The following is a 24,357-nucleotide window of genomic DNA, read 5'->3' as shown; positions in this document are numbered from 1 at the left end:
AGAGAGTAGGTGAAGATTTGGAGAAGTGAAGAGGTAAACTGAGGAAATTCCTACTACATGATCTTGATATTCTCAGTGTACCTCATATTCAGAGACTCCATCCTAATAAGAAGAGTACAAGTATATCTGGGGATTTTTCCTTTCTTTGATCCCTATCTAGATAATCTGGGAACTTCAGTAATTGACGATTCTTCATAGGTGCCATATTTACCAAGTCTCTTTAGAAGCATATAGCACAAATAACAAACAAATTTATTTTGAGGTTAAAAAAAAAGGACTCACATCAGAGTACCTGAAAAATACAATAATCTATCAGTGAGCAATGGCTGACATACAAAAACCAGTGCAATTACATACAGTTTCCCTTTCCCCCAGTAGGTCTGGATACAGGAGGGATACTGGGAACTTCTGGTCCACATTGATGATATCCTTTGTGACTTCTCCAGATGTCTGGGCTCCACTGTTTCTCCCCTAGCTCATGCTCTGGCAGATCTTGCAGATGTCACCAGCTGTTGTTTCTTGTTATTTCTCTTTCAGATTATAACTAGGACCAGAATTAATGTGAATAATAAAGTCCATTAAGTGGTCATATTATTGGAGTTCATATTACATGATGTAATAATTTTATGTAAGCCATGGTAATTGATTTCAGCCTAATAACATAGATAATGAAAAAATTTAAAATTTTAAATCTATTTATTAATGATATAAGTGACAAGGATTAGGCAAGTATAGTTCTCCAAATTTATTACAAAGCCATAGAAAGCATTGTAAAAAAAGTAAACATTGAAAAAATAACTGAATGAGTCTAAATCAATATGATGAAAATGTCATTTTTGTCACTTGCATACTCATAGACTGAATTGTCTAACTATTGCGCATGGTTTTATCTGTTTATATCATTCTGTTAAATACAGAGTTTTATCCACAGCTCAGTGAATCTCCATCCTTACATTCTCACAAAATGAACCAAATGGATATCCTGGGGTATTATTTAAAATCATTACCATTTTAAATGCTGATACCATTGTTCTTGCAATGTTTTCAACAGCTGGACTAAAATAATCTGAAAACTAATTTTCCAAAACAGCTTTAGTCAGTTACTCATTTATTTTTATTTGACCACCAAAGACTTGGAAATGATTGGTGTAGTAGCTCCCAGTAGATAGAACCATTTGTTGCTCTCCATTGGGTTGTTCTTTGTTGTTGTTTACAACAACAAAGATTGTTCCAAATCTTTGTGGACCATTTGAGATTTTCATGGCAATGATATGAGAGTGATTTGCCATTTCCTTTTCTAGCTCATTTTACAGATGAGGAAATAGGGTCAAGTGATTTGTCCAGGGTCACATAGCTACTAAGTGCCTGAGGCCAGATTTGGACTCAGGAAGATTAGTCTTCCTGATTTCAGGCCTCACACTCCATCCATTATACTACCTCCTTAGCTGCCCAAGGAGTTCTTCTAGCCTGTGTTATTCTGTTTATTGTCCACATTTTCTGAAGTTCTTCTCAGCCCCTAACAGAAGGTGGTCACTCTATTTCCCAGGGGACTAGCTATTTGAATCCAAACGCTCCAACTTGATGCTCATAGCTCAAAATATGTCTTTATCTGGAGCTTTCTGTTGTACCGTAATGCAGATGTGTGGTGGCCCTGAATCTTATACTCAAGAAGAGATCTCTTAAAACTAGAGAAATTATTTTCCCTTGTACCTTACAAGCAAATCCTTCACAACAATTTCACATTATAATTATTTCCTCTTTTCTTTAATATACGAAGGCAGTGAATTATTTAGATGAGTCTCTATCTTTTTAAAATTTTATCCTTTTAAGTTATTTGACTTTTGTTCTATAATTATCTAAGTCTTGGATCTTTGACTCTTAACCAAGTTTAAAAATTCAGCAGGCCTGTAATGAGTTAAATTTAGAAATCCAGTTCTCTGCTAACTACTGTTCTTTTCTTGCCTCAAGAACATCTGCTATCCTTGGGGAATTCAGGTGGGCACCAGGGAAATCTGATCTATATCTTTACACACATATACCATGTTATTAACGAAGTCTGGTTCACTATCTCTGATCAAAGATAGACAAAAACAATGAATATTTCTTAATCACAGGAAGGAAAGAGGGGGTTGTTGTTGGTTCCTTATTCCTAATTTCCAATCATTCATATTGTTCCCTATGCCTCAGCTCTGTAGCCAATCATACTGATATCACCATTCATGATATATAATATTATATTCAATCTTATAATTAATATAATCACATCTTGGTCCTTGCCTACAAAACCTGTTCTTTATTCTGTACTCCCCAAAAATTTAAAAAGAAAGCTGTCTCTATTATTTGGCTTCTTAGCTTTGCTGAGGAAGCTAAGGTACTGTTCACTGATAAATTTGTATTTTGTTAATAAATTGAGTGTGCTTGGAACTTTGTGTCTCAGCTTACCTGAATTTAATTGTTACCTTAATTATAACTGTTACTGAGGCAAAAAGGGTTAAATGGCTTGCCCAAGGCCACACACATAGTGTCTGAAGTCAGATTTGAACTCAGTAACTCTCCTCCTCCCTCTTCTCCCCTCTTAATCTCCTCTCTCTCTCTCTCTCTCTTCCATTTCCTTTATCCCGTCTCCCTCCTCCATCCCTCCACTACAATTAGACAAATATTTAAATATATATAAAGCCATTTTTATACATACATCTCTTTAAAAATTATATTTCTGAATGAAGATAGCACTTTCCTTCATATGTTCTTTATACCCAAATTGACTGAAATTATTTTTAAAAATCAATTTCTTTTTACTGAACAGATATTGGGTGAGGGAAATATGAAACATGTGGCTTTCTGAGTATGGTAACATATATATATATATATATATATATATATTATCAAATGATATTTGAACAACACTCATATAAAGAAAAAACTAAATTGGATAAGAACTCAATTTGGAGTAAATAAGATGGATGTTTATATGAAAATTGTCTGGATTACTAATATTACAAAGTGCAAAGATTGCACTATTTCTCTCTAGGGGAGAGGCAAGAGAGGGAATTACCTATTGAATGCTAAAATGAGGAATTTGATATCTGAAATTAGGAGGCAGCTAAGTGGTTCAGTGTAGAGAGCACTGGGGCTAAATTCAGGAAGACCAGGAAGACTTCAAATATGGCCTTAGACACTTACCATATGTGAGATTCTGAGCAAGTTGCCTAACCTTTGCCTTAATTCACTGGAAAAGAAAATGGAAAACTACTTGAGTGTCTTTGTCAAGAAAAACTAATGTATGCATGGGGTCTGAGAGAAACTGAATAACAACATTATTTGACAGTATTTTTCTGACTTTGAGCAAGTCACTGAACCTACATAAGCCTCACTTTGACCTCTTAATATGGATGTTTGTAGTAATGTAGTGTTGGGCTTCAAATCAGTAACCCTGATTCTAAACTAGTTCTAAACTTTACTAGTTTACAATCCTAAGCAAATCACTTGACTTTCTTAAGTCTCAGTTTCTTTTTTTAAAGTGAGAGTTTAGAGTAGTGGATAGAATATACGGTCTCAAGTACCTACTACTTATGTTAGGTACTACTTACCTGGGCAAGTAACTTAAACTCTTTATGTCTTAATTAACTCATCTCCAGTTACCACCAATGAGAGGTCTGGACTTGATAGCTGTCATGATCCTTTCAGCTCAAAATATATGCTCATGCCTACCTTTTCTCTTACTTGGCTCTTTTTTTCTTTCTGCCCTGATTTTTATTTTTTTAAATAATGATAGTTTTTTTTTTATTTTTCAAGATATATGCAAAGATAGTTTTCAGCATCCACACTTGTAAAACTTTGTGTTCTAGATTTTTCTTCCTCCCTCCCTACCTCCCCTAGACAGCAAGTAATCCAATATAGGTCATACATGTGCAAGTCTTCTAAACATATTTCCATATTTATCATGCTGTGCAAGAAAAATCAGATAAAAAGGGAAAATGAGAAAGAAAAACAAAAAAACAACAACAAAGGTGAAAATACTATATTGGGATCCATATTTAGTCATCATAGTCCTTTCCCTGGTTGCAAATATCTCTCTTTATCACAAGTTCATTGGAATTGCCTTGAATCATGTCATTTGTTTATAAAAGCTTTTTATTTTCAAAACATATACATAGATAATTTTCAACATTTACCCTTGCAAAACCTTACATTCCAAATTTTTTCCCTCCTTTCCTTGACCTCCTCTCCTAGATGATAAGTAATCCAAAATATGTTAAACATGTACAGTTCTTCTATACATATTTCCACAATTATCATGCTATACAAGAAAAATCAGATCAAAAAAGAAAAAATGAGAAAGAAAACAAAATGCAAGCAAACAATAATGAAAAAAGTGAAAATACTAGTTGTGATCTACATTCAGTCCTCATAGTCCCCTCTCTGGATGCAAATGGCTCTCTCCATCACAAGTTTACTGGAATTCTTCACCTCATTATTGAAAAGAGCCAAGTCCATCACAATTGATCATCACATAATCTTGTTACTGTGTACAATGTTTCCATGATTATACTTATGCCACTGAGCATCAGTTCAAGTTTCTTGCCACTACAAAAAGAGCTGCTACAAACATTTTTTGCACATGTGGGTTCTTTTCCCTTTTTTATGACTTCTTTGGTATACGGATCTAGTAGAGATACTGCTGAATCAAAGGATATGCACAATTTGATAGCACTTAGTGCATAGTTCCAAATTGCTCTCCAGAATGATTGGATCAGTACACAACTCACCACTAATGTATTAGTATCCCAGTTTTCCCACATATTTATCATTATCTTTTCTGTCATCTTAGCCAATCTGAGAGGTGTGAAGTGGTACCTCAGAGTTTTCTTAATTTGTAGTTCTCTAATCATTAGTGATCTAGAACATTTTTATATGATTAGAAATGGTTTCTAATTTCTTCATCTCAAAATTGTTTATTCATAATCTCCAACCATTTAAAAAAGATTTGTTTTTCATGAATAAAAAATATTATCTCCTCCTTTTACTCTTCCTTCTACTTGGAGAAGCAAAGCACAGTACTTGAAATAAATATGCATAGTCAAACAAAACAAATTCTCACATTGGTCATATCAAAAAATTATATCTGTCTCACTCTACCAAGAGGCAGAAAGCATACTTCATCTTAGTCTATAAGCATGTTATAGCCTTTGTACAAAAATTGGAGAGTCATTGCAGGACATCATAGAGGAAGAATGTCCTACTATTCTGAGTGAAGAGAGCATTAGGTTAGAAGGGACTCAGTCCAATCTTTGTGTATGAGCAATAAAGAGAATTCTCAGATGTAAAGGAAATTTTCTGTATCATGGAGGTTGTGTGGTATTAACTGAGCAGATTTTTTCTTTCTAAAGTATTATTCTTTTTTCTTGGCAAAGTATTTGGAGTTAAGCAACTTGTCCAGCTGGTAAACTAACACAATTAGTAAGTGTTTAGTGTCTGAGGCTGGATTTGAACTAAGATCCTTCTGACTCCGGGATCAGTGCTCTATCCACTGCACCATGTAGCTGCCCCTTCAGTTTTATTCTTCCATCTCTATTCTGGTCACTCACTACCTGTAGAACTATAGTAGTATAGTGGCAGTTCTTTGACTTGATAATTTCTGCAGCAGTAATTATTGTTATTTCAAAGTTATTTTATCCATTTAGTTGTTCAATCATTTTGTCAGTTATGTCTAACTTTTTGTGACTTCTTTTGGAATTTTTTGACAAAGATGCTGGAGCAGTTTGCCATTTCCTTCTTTAGTTATTTTACTACTGAGGAAACTGATACTAGCTCAGTTAAGTGACTTTCCCAGAGTCATACAACTGAGGTCATATTTGAACTCATTCATTTAGGAAGACTAGGAAACAATCAGATGTTTCATTGACCCAGAGAAGTCTTCTGTTTAGACCATATGCCCTTGATTCTAATAGAGAAGAAAGACCCTGCATAGTTAGCTCTGAAAGTAATGGTTAGTTTTAAAAGAATATTTCTGGCCTGTTTCTGAAATGAAAAATCAAAATCAAAACCAAAACCACCAACAACAACCAAAAAAAACCCCCAAAAACTTTCTCAACATGTCAAAAGAAAAAGTGGTCCTAGACTGACATCTATGGCTAACTTGGAACACTGCATATTGAGGACCTTTTGGAAATTAAAAACAAATTTACTGATTATAAATTTGGTTCATATTACTAAGCACTTTAATTGGCCCTTTTAATGTTCCCACATCACATTTATCCTCTGTCATTTACACTGACCTGTCTTTTCATCTTGTTGAGACCCAGAAGGGATCAAGATATAATATGGAGAATTCAGGGTTCTGGTCACTGTTCTAGGTGCTGAGCAAAGATTCTGAGGAAACAGGAATTGCAACCCTCAAAAACTTAGAATTGAATGGGAAAGATAGGACATAAGCATGAAAAAATTAGCTGTGGCTCCTAAGCATCTCTAAAAAGGTTTGCTTTGAAGTAATGATAACTTTAAGAAAATTTATGAAGCAATATGAGGATAAATGCAGCCTCTCATGTTTAAGGGCTGATCTATTTTTTATTGTCTTCTATTCCTTAATACTTCTGCACTATTTGGGCAGAGGGGAAAATAGAGATTGGATGGTGATCAACTTTTTAATTCATTGATATAGAGAAGTTTCATCAGGGAGACTCCCTCTACTCATTTAGATGAGCATCTTTTAGTTTTTTATTGAGTTGCTTGAGGCAGAGATATTGTCAGCTAGATGGCACAATGAATATAATGCCAAATCTGGAGTCAGGAAAACTCATCTGCAGACACTAGCTGTGTTGACCTTGGGCATATGACTTCATCCTGTTTGCTTCAGTTCCTCATCTGTAAAATGAGCTAAAGAAGTAAATGGCAAACCACATTAGTATCTTTGGCCAAGAAAACCCCACATAGGATCATAAAGAGTTGGACATGATTGAAAAAAGCATATAATGTAAAATATTAGTCTAAGCTCAATTTTTTGCCAGTTTTTCTAGTAGGTTTTATGGACAGTATTTGGCATATAATAGGTATATAATAGTACAAATATGTATATGTATATATATATAATAGATATATAATATGAACTTAATTAATGCTAGTTGATTGAATAATGAGTTCATATGCCAATAATCTAAGCAGACTCCCTCATTTTGCAAATGAGGAAACTAAGTCCTAGAGATGAAATGACTTGTATAATCTTAAATAAGTCATTTGTTAAGATTAGTACTAGTATTAGAACTTAGATCTTCTGTCTCTAAATTCATTGCTCCTTCCACTGTACAAGGTTCTGAGTCTTAAATTTCCTAGTTGCCTAAGTCTCACTTTCTATGAGGCTTTTCCAATCTTCTATTTACTTGCTATTTACAATCTTCCTCCTTCCTCATCACTTTTTATATTTTGTATTTATATAATTTTATACATTTGTATTTGAATCTATGTATTTGAATTTGTATATATTTATAATTGTATTTGTATCTATTTGCATTTGTGTTTATGTATTTGTATATATGTTATATATTTGTGTTTATTTTATAAGTAGCTGCATGTGTGAATGTTATTTCTCCTGATAGAACATAAGCTACTTGAGGACAGGGACTATTTCATTTTATCTTGATTTCTCTGGTCTCTGGTGCAGAGTAGGCACTTAATGAATGCTCCTTGACAGAATGCCCTTTCAAATAGATCTAAATGTGCAATCTAGGATAAAGGAGGCCTAGAGAGAGACCAAGCAAGCAATTTGAAAACACTCCTGATTTCTCCTTCCCCTCCCTCCCAGAATCAACCTAATCAGCTTCTCCTCCAAGTGAGTGCACTAACAAATGCTAACAAGCTGGTGTCAGCAGATCTTCCTGGTTCTTTGAAGTCTGAAGATGTGTTGATGGGAGAATAATTAGCACAACTTAGAAAAGATATTCTGCTACTAAGGCAATCTGTGGTAGTTGGAAAAACTTCAGCAGCTACTCAACCCAATTACAGAATAATTAAAGAATTAACTCCAAGTATTCCACTGTGGCTTTGGACACATCCTTCTTAAGTCAAAGAAATCATGGAACTGGAACTAGTTTTATAAGAGGGATTTAAGTAACTAAAACAACAATAACAACAAAACTTATTTAATCATACAATTGTAAAATTGACGCTAAACAGAGAAGTGATTATTTTAGTTTTTGAAGATTGGCCTAACAAACTGAAGAAAACAATTTGGAAATATTTATATTGGACTGGTTTGCACAAATCTTCTTGTAGGAAGAAACAAAATCCCAAAGACGGAAAGGGGAAACTGGGAGGGTTTTTATTCAAGCTGGATGACAGCCCTAGGGAACATCATAGAAATCATAAAGCCCCTAAACAGAAGGATCAAAGCTATATGGCACGAAGCAAGGCATGGAAAATCCATCTATCAGAAAAGAGTGTATCACCATATTTCTAGGTATAGAACTTAAGGGAAAAGTGGGGGATAAATGGTGGAGATGGTATAAGTCTTAGAAACTGTATAAATTAAATAGCTTTTAAAAATGCTCCTCCCCACGTCGTGCTCTCTGCACAAAAGAGAAATGTGACCTATAAATGATTTGGGATGAGAGAAAGGCAAGAGATTGTACTATGAAACTATTTAGTAAGGATAGTGGAAGTAAGAAAGGAGGAGAAAAAAATTAGGCAAAAGCAAAATGAAAGGGAAGAGATTGGCCATGAAATTTATACTTTGGTTTATATATGATTGTAGAACTTATTTCTGACTCATGGGCACTACAAAGTATTTTGGTAAAACTTAATTCAGAAGTTTTACTTTTCCTTCATAACTAGAACTTCTTCCCATATTCTGCAAAGACCCTCTAGGGCAAAAAAAGAATAACATCACTTTGCATTTCAGGCTTAGAGCTTCAACTTTTTAACATTTGGATTTTAAAAATAAGATCCCATTCACAAGTCAGCTAATGATCTCAGTATAAGGTTTATGGGATCCCTAGATGGATAAAAGAGAATTGTAGACATGTTCCACAAGCTACACATGCAAAAAGCTGTACATAAAAACCTGTTGTCCTATAGCTGGAAGATTAAGCCCATCCAAGAACCTAATGAAAGCAAATAAGAACAAATAGATTTCCTTACTAATCACCCAGGACTAGTAGAGAATCCCTTTAAATCAATGTTTCTTTACCTACTTTATGTCATGGGCTCCCATTTGTTAGTCTGATGAAGTTGATGCATCCTTCTCAGAATAATGTTTTTAAATACACAAAATAAAATAAATAAAATTACAAAAGGAAATTATATTAATATTTAAAGATTAGAATATCAACATTAATTATGTTAAAATGAAAATGTAATTTTTTTCCCATCTCAAGTCCTCAGACCCTCTGACTTCTATCTACAGAAGTTTTGGGGGTTCATAACTCTAATTTAAGAACTTGAGTTCATGAAATTAATGTCCAATCTTCTAATTGTTAAGAAATAGGAAGGACACCAGGACTGGGGTAGGAGAAAGGAGATTTTAGTGTCCCTACATTTGTAAACAGAATCTATGCTGCTGTTTCTCTTGAAGACTAAGGAAAAATTGATCATTCAAAGAGATGGGACTGGCATTTCATTCCCATGAGACTGAAAGACAATAAAAGACTAAGTTTCAAAAATGGTTCTGATCTGAAATCTCTTTCCTACAGCTGCAAAACCTGTAGCAAAACTAATTGTAATGTTTGGCTGGATGAGGAAAAGGATCAATATTTTCTAACTGGAATTTGATACAAGGTCTGATAAAGGATATCCCTTTTGAAAATTCTCAATTAACTAACAAGCATTTATTAGTGTCTGCTACGCAGTAGACACTGTGATAGTCTCTGTGGAAACTAAAGCCAAAAATAATTGTACTTGACTTCAAAAAGCTTATATTTTATCAGGTAAACTAATAAATAAAATATGCATAAAGATATGAATGGCATAGAAGACACAACTGAGAAGTAAATAATTATCTGATAAACTAGGGGTTGGCTTCCGTGGGTTCCAAGGTCTCTTCCAGCTCTTGTTCTATAATTCTTAACTGGTTTAAATACATGATGAGGATGGCCTGTGGAGCATTTTGATGCCTAAGAGCACACTGAAGATACTTGTGGAGGATAGTGTGCCTAATTATGGGATTCCTAGCCAGAAAAAAACTCTATGAAGACAGTACAGTGATGTTACTAACACTAATATATAGTAAGCCCTACTCCTAGAGGATGGGGGCTGCAAATTTCTAGGTCATTGCTCACAGAAGGTCCCTCTATTAAGAGTTTCATCATGTAAGAGTTCTTATTGGCCCTGTGAAATACAGTGAGATCTCTGGGGGACTTGAGGTAGCTGAATTTGACTTATTGCAGAATATATAGTTTATGTTGGTTTTTCTTTCTTTTAGCATTTCCTTTTTGTTCACTATGGTGCCCAAAAGAGTGTAATCACTGACATTCCTCTATATTCTCTAGAGGAGAATCTTACTAGACATCTGCAGGAGAATTTAGGTCAAGGGAAATATGAGATCTTCATCCACCAATTACAAAAAATTTTGCAGTCTGGTATTTTGTACTAAAGACTGATTGAGTTATGAAAAAATGGCTGATGTATGTAAGCTACCCGATTAGACTATAACTTAGAGCATCAATAGACCTTAGAAATCATCTAGTCTAGCTCCCTCATTCTGATGAGTAAATCCATTTCCAGAGTAGCTCAGTAAATTACATGAAGTATTATTGATAGGACTGGGACTAAAACTCCTATCTATGATTCTGTGGGAAAGATTTTCCCCCCACAACACAATACCTTGTAATGAGGTAGGTTTGAAAAAAAAGATTGCTAAATAAGTTGCTAAAGGAAAGAATTGGTCACGTTACAAGAAACACACAGAAAATTGTTCACTTGTTCACTACTGAGCTCAAACAAACAACATTATTGGAATGAACTCAAAACAAGAAGTTTTGACTTATTCCTTGCTTAAAAATTTTATGTTCTCAGGCTTATGAAGCAAGAACCTAACAGAGGTTGTGAATTTTAGAAGTGTCATTGGATGAATGAGTGATTAGTGTGTGTGTGTATGTGCATGTGCATGTGTGTGTGTGTGTGTGTGTGTGTGTGTGTATTTAAAGATCAAGGACATTTATATCTTAAGCCTTTGAATAATTAAAAAATGTGAAGACTGACAATGTAAATTGATAATGATTTTAATGCAGCAATAATGTTGCTGATGGAAGTCATAGGATCTTACAAAAGCTGAAGAACTGAAGCTGAGGGTAAGGGAGTAGGGCCTGGTGGGCATGGATATGCTGCCACATATTATAAATAAGGAATTAAATAAAGGAATAATAGGAGAAACAGAATAGAGGAAGTCAGAGAAATGTGCACATAGGAAAAAAATGTGAACTTGTTGTATGTTAAGAGCAAGGGTTCTTAATGGTCAACTAATGTCCCCCACTTTGAAAGGTTCTAGAGAAAGGCCCTCAGCATAATTAAAGGGACTTCCTATGAAGGATATATGGGAGGATATGGACAAGAGTTAAATACTGCAGGCATTAGTAGATGAATTGAGGGCTACATTACTTAATGGATTACCATTTCATGACATTTTAAATATTTGAATATTAGAATTATATATATATATATATATATATATATGCTGATATGTTGGGACTTATAAAGCACTTTCCCCACCAAGTTCTACATGTGAGTGTGGATTTCATCAATTACAAAATACATAACACCAGATATTTTGGAAAGAATTTCTGAGGAGGTTGTGAGTATAGACATCTGGGATTGGGTTGCAGAGTATGCTGAGAAAAAGAATGCAGAAGGTGAGACAGTAGCATGGAGTTTGACAGGGACTGATGTCCTCTCCATTGAGAGGGAGAGAAACATGGGCCAACTTGTTCCTCCCCAGTGTTTATACCCAGAAAGACTAAGAAAATTGCAGATATCAGAGACCTGACCATAGCATAGGAGCCATAGACCCAATCCAGTTCATAGAAAGTAATGCCTCTAGTAACCATTCTGCCAAATTTGTGGCAGAAAAAGGAAAAATACTGCAAATGCCCATAAGAGCAAATCTAGGAGACCAGTGATTTGATCATTCACCAGAGACTCCACACTCTGAAAAGAGTCCAGCACAGGGTAATCTGACTGGCCCAGCCTGGAAGAAACTGCCTAGTGAAAGAACTGCTTATGGACAGGAGTCAGCACAGCCACCGTGATCTGATCACCCCAGAGCAACAGCAGATTGCCCTGTTCCAATAAGATGCCATATCTAGGAGGAGCTATTCCAGCTGACATACTGTGCCCTTCAACAATCCAACCCGTCTATAGGATAGAGCAATTCCCAATGAATAACTATGAGGAAACTCTTGAGAGAGAAAAGACATCGAAGACCTACAATTCTGAAATTGTGAGTTGTCTTGGCAATGTGTATTCCCTACATGTAAGACTCACTACCATTGTATTTCAAGTTCAAGTCCCCTCCCTCCTTCTTCCTGAGTTTTAGGTATATTTGTAAGAGAATAGGTCCCTTGATATTGAGGGAAATATTTTATTAAAAAAATTTTTTTTCAATGAATGAAAATCTGCTTTCTCTTTCATCTTTCCCCAATCCATATTGAGAAAGAAAAACAAAATCAAGCAAAACATTTAAAAAAAATTAAATACATTTCTTATTCATTTAGAATCTTGGGAGGCTCCTTTGGATCTTTCTGTATTTTCACTGTCTGAATAATCTGCTTAGTTCTATATTTGGCCATGTCCAAACAATATGTTTCTCAATCTGTACTGAGGCGGCAGGGATCATTTCATTGTGTATTTGCTGGAATCATGTTTGGTCATTCTGTTAATTACAATTTCCAAGTCTCTCAAAGTTGTCTTTATGTGATTATTTTAAAGTTGTTTCCCTGATTCTTCTCACTTCACTGCACATTATTTCAAAAATATCTTCCTATTTTTCTTTGAAACTACCCGCTTTATCATCTTATAGCACAATAGTATCCTATCACATTTGTATTCTTATATGGAACTTTTTTTCCCTGAGGCAGTTGGGGTTAAGTGACTTGCCCAGGGTCACACAGCTAGAAAGTGTTAAGTGGTTTGAGACCAAATTTGAACTCAGATCTTCCTGATTTCAGGGCTGGTGCTTTATCCACTGTGCCACCTAGCTGTCCCCACATTTGTATTCTTTAATTTCTTTAGTCCTTTCCCAATGGATGGACACCCCTTCAATTGCCACAAAAATAATTGCTAAATATTTTTGTATATGTTTAAAGTTTGTTTTGCTTAAGAATAATCTATACCTTAATTACCCTTCCTCTTATTTTCCTTTCTTTCTTTCCCCCTTTTTCTATTTCCTCATTGGGTGAAAGAAATTTCTGAATATATTTCTTTCTCTTTCATTCTTTTCCTCTCCCTTTTGACCAGTTCAGATGAGAGTGAGGTTCAAGTGTCATACACTCCCTTCACCTATTCCTCCTTGATTGTATAGTCTTTTATTTGCACATCTAAATTATGTGAAATAATTTTTTCCACCATTCATCTCTTCTTTTCTTTCTAATTTAATCCCTTACTCCTAAATTTTCACTTTTCTCTTAAAACCATTAAAGCATAAGAAAACCATTCCCCTACCCTCTGCCTTATTACATTCTTCAATGACTCCCATTAATGATAGGATTCTTTTTTTGGAAGATAAGTTTTCTTTTATTATTAACTTGTAAATGAAGGAGATGACTGATGAGGATACATTTTTATTTATGGGTAGACTATACTTGAACAGTTAACAAGAATAGGGACAGTTAACATCACCAATTATGAAGAAAGATTGGAAATGAGGGAGATATAGCTAATTGGTAAGAATGCCATTTGTTTCTTTAAAATGCCTTTCATAATATCAAGATATAATTCAGAATGCCTCCCAAAGGCACTGGTAATAATTATAAGGCTGCATAGGAAAAAAAGAGTTTTAAAAATGTTTTTAAATGTGACTAATAACAAATATTTCAAACAGGTCCAAATTAGTCAAAGATTATAGCTTCCCTTCATTTCCTTTTCTATTCAAATATATATGATGAAAATATTAATGCCTATAAATAAAGTGTCCCCAAAGTTCTAATACAGTTTAAATTTTTTAAGCTAAATCTGCACTAGAACTTTTGGGACAACCTTCATACCAACTATGGGAACATTGCAACTACTTTATTATAACCCAAGTATTTATCAATTAATCAAATAATAGAGAAATAAAATAAGGCCTTTTAACTTTGGGGGGCATCCTAATGGCCAGTTGTTGAGCAATGACTTAAGTCATTGCATCTTTTATTGGTTTGAGTCCTTAAGACAGCTGACACAAAAGGACTAACAATTCCTTGGTCTAAATATTTCCATTGCTTTAAATACCGAATTGATCATGTAGATGTCTAATCAATTCCTTGGTGATCACTCTGTAAATGGATGATCTTGTCATCAATAGAACCATTCAATTATCCAGGGAGTTTTCCTTGGCTTCTGATATTGCTTCTAATCTTTTTCGATAATGTCTTATCTTATCCCCATTATGCTTTCAGAAAAAATTGATGAAATCAAATTCTCTTTTCATGGTCAAGATGACTTCAAGCATCTCTTTTTCTGTGATAAAACTTGCTTTGCCAATCTTACTGTCCACAGGATGGGGAAGGTGCAGGAGCAGCTTATGACTGGGGGTACGAAGATCAAGAACTTTTTCATGGATATCCAGAGTGATGTCAGAAGCCTTGATACCTGGCAATTTAATTTTAACCATGAGATCCTCACAGCAGGCTGTAGAAGGGTCCTTTCTGGTCATGCCCAGGAATAGGTCCTCAGCTCCCACCTGTTGTTTGAATATAATGTCATATTCTGGCTGTTCCCGGGGGTCCCACATGTCATCAAACTCTGCTCCTTCTGGCACCTCCTCCAGATCCCAGATATCATTTTTATTTTCAGGCTTATTTGGAGGGTTGACTTTGGATTTTTCTTTCTTCTCTGGTCCAATATTCCCAGGGCTTAGGGCTCCAACAACAGATGATGGATATGACACTTGCTCTAAATTGTCATCCTCTTCTCCAGGAAAGCTGAGCAGCTTCGAGAGAGCCTGGAGAGCAGAAGTTGAACACATATTCTCCAGATCCATGTCTCTTGATTTCTTGCCACCTGCAGTCTATGTGAGTGTCGTCTTCAGCTTTTTCTGGAGGTTCCCTGCTGTAGTTGGTTTGTGGAAGCGTGGTACGGAAATCTAAACCAATGTTCCGATGGTAGGATTCTTAAGCGACACATGCATCATTTCCCTATATTAGAAAGTAAATAGTTTACCCTTTTAAAAAGTCTTCTATGAGTGCTCATTCATTTATACATTTTCATGTTTCTTATAACTGCTGTTTTTGTTTCAATATTTCTGTGCAACTCTGATTTTTTTTTAAAATAAAAAATGTTTAGAAGTCCTCTGTTTCACTAAAATTTAATTTTTCTTCATAAAACTATACTCAGTTATTCTGAATAAGTTATTTTTAGTTGTAAGCTTATATCTTTTGCCTGTTGCAATATCCTGTCCCAAACCCTCCATTCCTTCATAGAAGTGATTGTTAAATTTGTGTGATTCTGACTGTGGGTGAGAATCTTGCTTTTCTGGCTGCTTGCAATATATTTTCTTAGACATAGAAGCTGTGGACTTAATTTATAACATTCCTTGGAGCTTTAATTTTAGGGTTTCTTTAGATAAGTGATAAAAAGTATTTTTATTTTTGACTACTTGTTGGGGTTATCTTTCACGATTTCTAGGCACTTTTTTGGCTCATGGGTGTTAGTTCAACTTTTAATTTCTTCCTAGTCTCTGACCATTCTTCAATCTTGCACTGGATATGTGATCTGGGACTGGATAACAAATGATGGAGCTGCTGGTTGGCATCTGTTCCTTAATCCCGCACAAGATTGGGCCCTTCCTTCTATAACAGATCTAGGGTCTCATTTTGTCCTGGTACATAGACTCTCCCTGCACTAACAGGTTCCACATGGCAACGCCTGGGTAGATCCTGTTCTAAGTGTCTGAAGACCTCCCTTTTTGTCTTCCTTTGCTAACCTGGGATGAAAAATAATTGCGTTTTTTCCTTTGGATTTCTTAATCAAGACTCTATGTGGTATTTGTTCTAGATCTATGTGGAAGAGTTGGGGGGGTAAAATTCAGCTGTGTTTCTTTCTGTAATTTCACCATTTGTAGGGGCAATGATTTGAGCTGCTGTTCTTGCTATGCATTTTTTGTAAATACATTAACTAAAAAACCGAGTCTACTGGCTGATTTTTAAGGGGCCACTAGTGGGGGCTCCCTAGCTAGCATTTAAGGAAGACTGACCCAAAGGGTCCATAGAACTCCAGAAATAAAAAGTTTCTTTTATGGGGAATCTAATTAGTTGGTGGCAGTATGAATTGTATAAGCCTAAAAGGGAAATCACAGAGTTTTCTCCCCTAGAAATTTAATAGTCAGGAAGTGAAAACATTTGAGATTATTGCTGCAAAAGATAGAAGGTCCAATGAAAGGCTTTGGAGACTGAAGAGATCTGAACATCTTTATAAGCAAATAAGAAGAGAGAGATCAAAGATGCATGAAAGAGGAACAAATTCCCAAAGTTAGTGAGGCATTTGGAGGGTCAACAGCAAGCTTACACAGCTGAGGAAAGGGAAGGAAAGGAGAAGCAGGAAGTAGATGATGATTCCCAGAAGTATGAAAAATATTAGGAATTCATGTATGATGACTTCAATTATTTTAGTCATCTTGTGGGAGACTTAGTCATTGTGTGTGTGTGTATGTGTGTGTGTGTGTGTGTGTGTGTGTTTTAGGGGAACTCTTCTTTTGAACAATGAATCTTTTAACCACTAGAAAGAGTCTGATGATCTCAAATAGTTTAAATTTCCTTTTCTTTTAAATCTAAGTCACATACAGAACTTTTCTGGCTGCCATTTCAGCAGCTTCCACTGAATGGCAGCATTGCCCTATTGTAATGCCTAGGCTCTGCCAAAGGCCAGATGCACTTGTTTTAATAGTACAAATACCTATAATTATTTCTAACATTAGTTGGAAGGAAGGAGGCTTCCTTTAGCATAAGATCCTCAGAATACTGCCATATCTAGCATTTAGAGGTGAAGGAAGGATTGGGGAAAGGAGTATTATCCCTTCTCAAGTAGATGTCAGGTTTTTGCTTTGTTTTTACAAATGAGGAGAGTCTGCTTTCTGTGTAGATAATTGCATCTTGACAGGTAATTATTTTTTCTTGAATCCCCTGCAGAACGAACCAACATTTTGTTTAAAAGCAAGCCATTCAGAGGAACAGTGTTATTAAATATCCACTTGGGAAAGGAAAAAGAGGACTACTTCTCTCATATTTTGGTTCCAATATTCATAGTCACTCCTAAAAACTCTAAGACTTCACAAGCATTGTCTGGATTTTTTTCCACAGTACCTTACCAATCCTATCTTTCCGATCATGTCTTAAATCCATATTTTCTTTTGGTAATATCTAGGGAATATAAAAACTCTTTGTAGGAATTTTGTACTCAAGGACCCCATAATTATTAAGGGAATAGAAATAAAATAATAATAATAAGGGAATATAAATGGGAAGCTAGGTAATACAGTAGATAGGATGCTGGGACTAGAGTCAGGAAGAGCTGAGTTCAAGTCCAGCCTTAGACATTTACTAGGTAAGTGAGCCTGGACAAGTTACCTCACACTGTTTGCCTCAGTTTCTTTTTCCATAAAATGAGCTGGAGAAGAAAATGGCAAACTACTCTGGTATGTTAGTCAAGAAAACCCCAAATGGGATCATGAAGAATCAGACACAATTGAAAAGACTGAACAATAGCAAAAATTTAATAATTTGGTGGGGATGGCACCTGGGTAGATCAGACACAATTGAAAAGACTGAACAATAGCAAAAATTTAATAATTTGGTGGGGATGGCACCTGGGTAGACATCTCTGAATAAGATGAATTAAAGGTAAAAATCATTCCAACCTCAACTAGCAACTTGAATTATAGTTAAAATGACAGACTTCTTGTCCCCAGGACTTGATTGGCTCAGGGGGCCAAGAATCAACTGCACATTGGCCATATTAAAATAGCTTCCTGGTCAACTAAAGGAATGAAAAGGTACATCCATCTGGAATCAGGCCCTGGTCTGGTGGATGTCCTGAAATGACACAATTAGTCAACCACCCTGCTCTAGTAGCATAAGATGCTCTAGTAAACTTGTTGAATGTTCTTTCTGTGGTATGGCTAAGCAAGCCTCCTATTAACTGTTGAATGAAACAGTGAGTGACAAACCAAATTCCTTTGCAAAGGAAGGGGGTCCATAAATATTGTATGTTGCACACATTTTCAGACTTTTTGATGTAGGAATCAGTTATACTGACTTTTCCCTCTCTCTCTCTCTGTCTCTGCTTCTTTCTCTAACACTGTGTGTCTCTGTGTCTCTGTGTGTCTCTGTCTTTTGATCTTAAAAATACTGTTTGTTATATGGGATGGCTCCCTGGAAGGAGTAAAAGGTAGGGTACTTAGTGAGACTATGGAGATATTAAGAAAGACATTAAAAATTTGCTCTAAAAAAGGAAATTAAGTATTTCATTTAATTTTAACATCAAACCCAAACTAACAGGGAACTATACTTAATCAGACCCACCCATTACATTTCTACTGAGGAAAGTCTGATGAACCTTATGTAATATTAGAGCTAAAACTGTCTCTGTTCCAGTATAAAAACAGCATTTAGTTGGGGAATAGTGGGATCTGGGACAGAAGAGGTGGGAAGAGCTCACTTCAGTCTATCATCTAATAGCCTCCTATTTTACCTGAGTATTCTTGTTAAGACAAATGTAGTTTATATATTGCTGAAAGATTGCCTTCTAAATGTGATCAATTTGGCAACTTGAGTGTTACCCTTATCCTAGTTATTTGCACTTAAGAGTTTTTCCTTGATAAAACATTCAAGTTTGATTTAAAGTCTTGTCTTGTTACCTCCTATTTGCTGACATTTGGAATTTCTTATGTTAGTCACTTTTTAGATACATGTACTTTGATTTGAGTTAAACCATTGTGTTGTCTGAGAGTTAAAACATTAGCTCGGATTATTTTGTCATTAGTTATTAGTACCCATCAGAAACATAACTAATTTCAAAATCTAAGGCAACTAGTGCCAGGTGGCAAATAGCGCCAAGTGGGGCAAGCAGCATAAAATGTACCCTCAAATCAACCTTGCAGTTTATGATGCGAAAATAATGTTAGAAGCAATTAAGACAAATTTAGCTGAGCAACAGGGGGGGATTTGTTCCCTTAGTGGTTCCAGGGAAAGAATCTTAGAATCTCAAAAACTTCAGAGGTTGGCTAGATCAGTACCTGAGATTGGGGACTCATATTCTGCCTACTCCATTAAGCAGGTTTCTTCAATGCGCCCTTCTGCACAGGGAAGGAAAGAAGGGGGCACCTGGATCATACCTTGCTGGAGTAGGGAGTGAGAAGGATCATGGCTTGTGGAGGAATGGTAGGAGAGAAATCGGTCTATCTAGAAAGGAAGGAGGGTAAGGAATCCTTGGGAAGGGAATAAGGTAGAGTGTATTGAAAATTTATTTCTTGGTTGGTAGGAAAGAGAGAGTACAAAGGCAAGAGTGATATGTTTATGGCCACTGGGAGCTTGAACCTCCTTTCCCAGATTCTTTGGTTACCATTTGAGTACTTGTTCCCTTTGACATTTACTCTCCTGAAAATTAAAACCACTATACCTCTCTAGCTGCCATTTTTTTTCATATCACTGTCTATGGTCTATGAACAACTTAGGATTCTTCCTTCCCTAGTCACTCTTTTAAAACCCATTCTTCCTTTTCTTTCTCCTTTTCCTTGTCCTTCCCTTTAAAATCAATTCTTTTTTATCCTTTCTCCTTTCTCTTGTCCTTCTCTTCCCTCCTCCCCTTCCCTTCCTCCCTCACTCCCTTCCTCCTTCCTCCCTTCCTCCTTCTCTCTCTCCTTTCCCCTTCCCTCCTTCCTTCTCTTCCTCCCTCCCTCCCTTCTCCTTTCCCTTCCTCCCTTCCTCTCCCCTTCCCTTCTTCCCTTCTTCTCCCCTTCCCTCCCTCCCTTTTTCCCTCCCTCCTTTCTCCCCTTCCTTCCTTCCATCTCAGTAAGACCAGAAACCTCCATGAGAAGGAAGGACCCTTTCTATCGACACACAGGAAAGGAGGTAGTCTGAGGGGGGACATTTTAATTTGTTACACTGGGGAAAGTGAGCTGTTGCTTAGGTGTGTCTGATAAGAAGACCCTCTCTGACAATTAAGGCATGTTAATTGTTTTATAGTACTCATCTGCCTCATGTAATCTCAGAAAATCAGAACTACCCAGTTAGTCATCCCATAGGAGGGAGATCAAATCACTTCTAATTGTACAAGAACAGGCAAAGACTTGTCTTTTGAGGATATAGCACCAAGTTTAGCTGGTTGGGGTTTCTATGCAACAAACAAATGTCTCCTGAGCTAGTTGCATGAGTGATAACAAAATTCCCTTTTAACCCAGTCTTTAAGCCAATTCAGACTAGGAATGACTACTTTTTTTGAGCGAAGTGAGTTCAGGCAGATACAAAAATCAATACAGCATAAAATCAATTACATTGTAAAATCAATAGAGTAGAAATAAGAGGTAATTGCAATTTTTATCTTCCCAGAAATGAGAGGGTTACATAAGATGATCCCTAAAGTTCTTTTAATCACTAACATTCTGTGGTCTCAAAATAATAAAAACAGCTCATAATTTTTATAGCACATTGAAGTACTATTCTCACAATACATTTTGGGTACAATTGTTATTATGCCAACTTATTTAGTGTAACAATAATACATACTATATAATGACACTATAATTGTATTATATTTTTACATGTGAGTAAATGCAATCTAAGTGTTTCTTGTGAGAGCAAAGATTATGTTTTACCTTTGTTTTTCCCAGCACCTTCCACATTGCATTGCACATTGCAAATGTTTAATAAATATTTTTTCAGATAGTTGTAGTGATGTGCCCAGAGACACTGAGTGGTAGAGGCAAGAAGTGACCAAGGTCCTCTGCCTCTCCATCCAGTGTTTCTTGCCACCATCTCTAAATGCAAATATTCTTTGTAACCTCTACCCCACCATCCCATTAGTATCTCTTCTAGGTTTGTATTATTCTCTGTTTCATTTAATTTGTTAGTATCCTCAATTATATTCTAAGGACTTTGAGGGTAGGGATTTTCTTCTACTTTTATATTCTGAAGAATACTTAACACAATTCTGGGCACATTTTTGCTTGCTTTAATAAGTTCTTGTTGACTTTTTGTTTTAAGAGAAAATGTAATATTACTTGGGAAAATGGAAATGTCTTAAGGTCTGTAGACTCATTATTCTAAAAGCTTATCAAAACTCTTTAATGTTTTTCTTTTTTAGTTTTATGAGCTTTAAAAAATTACAAATATAAACAGTTAATAATAGCTAACATTTAGGAGCAGCTGGATGGTACAGTGGATAGAATGCTGGGCCTGGAATCAGAAAGACCTATGTTCTTGAGTTCAAATCTGGCCTCTGACACTTACTAGTTATGTAAAAATAGGGTCAAAGTACTTAACCCTTTTTGCTTCAGTTTCCTTATATGTAAATGAGCTGGAAAAGGAAATGGCTAAACCACTCAAGAGAGCTTCAAATGGGATCATGAAAAATCAGCCAGGACTGAACCAAAACAGAATATTTATATAGTGCCTACTACATGCCAGGCACTGTGCTAAGTATGTTACAAATATCTCATTTTATCCTTATAACAAATCTGTGAGGTTGGTGCTATTATTATCCCCATTTTATACATGAAGAAACTGAGGTAAACAGAAATTAAGTGACCTTCCCAGGGCCATCCAGCTAGTAATTGTCTGAGGCCAGATATAATAGTCTTTCTCATAGGAGGCCTGACACCCCCTATTACAGTATCTGTTTACACAAAGTACAGAAGAAGAAAATCACATATGAAACCATGAATGTTCATTATATAAAGCTTATGGTTTGGGGGTATTTCAAATATGAATTAAATTTAAGTAAAAATTAAATCAAATTAAAATTAAATTTGAAATATAGCAGTTCTAATACTGCCTTGCCTGTATCCCCTTCTGACTTTTCTTCTGCTTGATTTTATTTTTTAAACTGATTTATTGATACTCTTATTCCTTTAGTATCATTATCACTACCCACAACTTTTCTTCTTCTCCTTTCTCCTTCTCCTCCTTCCCCTTCTCCTTTCTTCTCCTCCTTCCTTCTTCTCCTTCCATTTCTCTTCTCCTCTTCCTCCTTCAAAAGAACTTCTCTTGTAAAAATATGAATGTAATAACAAAAAAAAATCTGCACATTGTGTTTGAAAAATGTATGGCTCATTTTGTACCTTTAGTCTATTATCTCTCTGCCAGAAGGTAGAAAGAATTATTCATTATCAGTCTTCTAGAGTCATGTTTTATCACTGCTATTGATTGTAGTTCTTAAGTCTTTTGCAATAGTTAGGAGGGCAGCTAGGTGGCACAGTGGATAGAGCACTAGCCCTAAAGTCAGGAGGACCTGAGTTAAAATCTGGCCTCAGACACTTAACACTTCCTACTTGTGTGACTCTGGGCAAGTCACTTAACTCCAATTTTCTCAGCATATATATATATATATATATATATATATATATATATAGTTATTGTATAAGTTGTTCTCTTAGTTCTGCCTACTTCACTCTGCATCAGTTCATACGAGTCTTCTTAGATTTCTCTGAATCTATCCCTTTCATAATTTCTTATAAGGAAATATCCTATTATATTTACATTACATAATTTGTCCATCCGTTCTTTGATAGACTCCTGCTTTGTTTCCTGTAGGTGCCTCTAAAAATATGCTGCTATAAATATTAATTTATATATGAGTCCTTTCCCTCTTTTGATTTCATAGGAGTATAAGCCCCTTGTTTGTATTTCTGAGTCAAAGGATATGTACAGGTTAGGGAGTTTTGGGGGTATAGTTCCAAATTGCTTTCCAGAATGGTTGTACCACTTCACAACCCCATCAGCAGTGTATTAGTGTATCTTTTTTCTCTTAGTTTCTCTAATAATTATCATTTTTTTGGTCATCTTTGTCCAACTGATGGAACTGTAATAGAATATCAGAATATATTTAATGTCCATTTTGCTTTTTATTAGTGTTTTAAACCATTTTTCTAATTTAGTTGTTAATTGCTTATTTCTCTTATTTTTAGAAAAATTACTTCTATCTCTTACCTTGGATGGGAATCCTTTATTAGAGAAATTTGATGTAAATGTTTTTTCTCCATGCAACTTCCTTTTCTCCAATTCCAATTGTATTGATTTTGGTTACACAAAACCTTTTTAATTTATGTAATCAAAATTGTTCATTTTATCTTTTGCAATCCTTTCAGTGCCTTATTTAGTCAAGAATGCCTCCTTTATCCATAGTTGGGGAAAATGTTTCACCAACCCTACTAGTTTGGCTATAATAGGACATTTTATATTTAGGTCATGTATTGATTTAGAAGGGTTAGCTTGGTATTTCAGTGGATAGAGTGCTGGACATAGAGTCAAGAAAACCTGAATTCAAATTTGGTCTCATATATTAGCTTTTGCCCTGGGCAAGTCGCATTAAATAATCATGCTTGCCTCAGTTTCCTTATCTGCAAAATGAGCTGGAGAAGGAAATGGAAAAACTTCAATATCTTAGCTAATAAAACCCCAAATGGGGTCACAAAGAGGCATATATGACTGAAACAACTGAACAAGTAACAACAAATCCATTTAGAGTTAATTGTGGCATATGGTATAAGATTTTGTTCTTTTTCTAATTTTTGCCAGTTTTCTTTCTGGCTTTTCCAGTATTTTTTGTTGAACAGGAGTCCATAATCTAGTAGCTAGAGTCCTCAAGTTTATTGAGCATTATGCTACAATGATTGATTGTTTAAGAATCTTGTGAACTTTTTTGTTTTCTCCATTGAACTTTTCTGTTTTTTATTGTTCTTTTGTTCAGTTGTGTTCAACTTTGACCCCATTGACTTTCTCTCCTCCACTATCTCCTAAAGTCTGTCCAAGTTCCTGTTTTTGTACCTATGACACTTTTTGTCTATATCATCCTCTGCCATCCCCTTCTCCATATGCCTTTAGTCTTTCTCAATATGAGGGTCTTTTCCAATGAATTCTGTCTTCTCATGGGGTCAAAGTATTTAAGTTTTAGTTTCAGTATTGTCCTTACAATAAATAGTCTGGATTAATTTCTTTTAAGTATTGACTGACTTCCAAGGGACTTTCA

General features: G+C 35.5%; 1 pseudogene; it reads right to left on the bottom strand.

Annotated features, from left to right (window-relative positions):
* Positions 1 to 24,357, bottom strand: part of LOC100914352 — a 53,907-nt pseudogene that overhangs the window by 18,555 nt on the left and 10,995 nt on the right.

The sequence above is a fragment of the Sarcophilus harrisii genome, chromosome 1, assembly GCF_902635505.1.
Source record: "Sarcophilus harrisii chromosome 1, mSarHar1.11, whole genome shotgun sequence".
Lineage (NCBI taxonomy): Eukaryota > Metazoa > Chordata > Mammalia > Dasyuromorphia > Dasyuridae > Sarcophilus > Sarcophilus harrisii.
Note: the sequence above shows the minus strand (reverse complement) of the source record. Positions and strands in the feature narration are given on the sequence as shown.